Source organism: Galeopterus variegatus, unplaced genomic scaffold (assembly GCF_000696425.1).
Source record: "Galeopterus variegatus unplaced genomic scaffold, G_variegatus-3.0.2 Scaffold2985, whole genome shotgun sequence".
NCBI lineage: Eukaryota > Metazoa > Chordata > Mammalia > Dermoptera > Cynocephalidae > Galeopterus > Galeopterus variegatus.
Window position 1 is genome coordinate 411,161 of NW_007729096.1, and position 1,693 is coordinate 412,853.

A 1,693-nucleotide genomic window follows, 5' to 3' on the forward strand; every position below is an offset into this window, starting at 1 on the left:
CCCTCGGTGTTGCCCCCGCTCCTCGCTCAGCCAGTGAGCGGCCAGTCTGTATGTGGGATCCGAACCCTGGGCGGGAGCGCCGCCGCGCTTCCCAAGCGGCGCACTGTAGCAGTGCGCCACTGGGCCGGCCCGATAACATGCATTTTCTTGTAAGCCATAATCTAGGTCAGATTTCTCAAATTGTGGTCCTTGATCCTTAGGGATTAGAGATCCTTTCAGGGGCTTTGTGAGGTTAAAACTATTTCAGTAGTACTAAGATGGTATTTACCTCTCTCACTGTGTTGACGTTTGCCCTGAAGGTGCAGAAGCCATGGTGGGAGAACTGCTTATTCATTCATTAGGGGGAGGGGATAGATGTTGAGAGGTCAGTCATGTGGAACTTGGTTCAGACAGAAACTTCTAGTACTTTCACATACCATCTACTCAAGCTTTCCTGCATCATCTCTCTGATACCTGTTACCATAATCCCCAAGAGACTCTGAAATTGTGCATCAAGAGTGGTCCATTTCACCAAAAACAAGAAAATGGGAGGTGTTAACCAGTGCCGAAGAGGCAGCATTGTTTTCTGATGTTTAGGCAGTCAGAAAATTAGGTTGAGCTGAACATCTGTCTTCCCTGCTCTGTGGTCACCCACGGTTTAATGTCAAGAGTTTTTCATAGCTGTGAACCAAAGATCTGTGGTCCATTTTTCACTGGACATACGTGCTGTGCCTGGATGTGACCCCATGTGTTTGTATTGCATGACTAAGTAACACAGAGGTTGTTTCTGCACCTGGTGTCTGGGTACTGAGGAGTGTGCCAGTGGATGTCACTGGATGGAGGACAAGCTGTTAGTGTCCAGGCCCTGGTGCCCAAGCAATGGGTGGTGCTAGAAACAAGATGTGTGATGACCTCACTATGAGGCAAGAGATGAGATCTGCTTATCGTGCTACTCAAAAATGACAAAAAAGTCCTCTTTAGCCAACTGCCACATCAAGAAAGGGGTGCACAGTGCATCACGACCACAATTGTTTTTACTTCTCTCAATGCAGCTTTTGAGATCCTTACAGACACCTGATCTGAGCACACCTCTCTGCTGACTGTCCTGGCTGTGTTCTCTCTCTTCAGGCACCTGTTGATGTCCCAGCAGACCCTGAGGAATGTGCCACCTATAGTGTTTGTGCAAGACAAGGGAAATGCAGCTCTCGCTGAGGTAGGGCTGTTAAACAATTGACTTCTTATAACCTACGCTTTTATTTGAGTAAAATTTTACGTTCAAGTTAATTTGTAAATACTTAAAAGATAACGTACGGTTTAAAAAAAACCAAAACACCAAGAAGGGTACAGATGAAAAGTAAGGCTCTGGTGCTCTCGAGGTGGCTGGAACTGCTGTACCCCTGTGCTTGCCTGTACGCCTCATTCCTGCTCTCGACGATGATCAGTCTGCTGTGATTTTACAGCGTAAGGCTTATGAGATCTGCATTCTGGGATGTAGCTAAAGTGCTTTTATCATTACTTTTCTTGCTTTAGAGATAGGTTAATTATAAAGGTTAAAAACCTGTAAATATATATATATATATATATGTTTACTTGGGAAAACCTTGGTAGTTACTAAGGTATGTTGTACCTTTTAAATATATATATATATATGTTTACTTGGGAAAACCTTGGTAGTTACTAAGGTATGTTGTACCTTAAGAAAGTTTACCAAAAA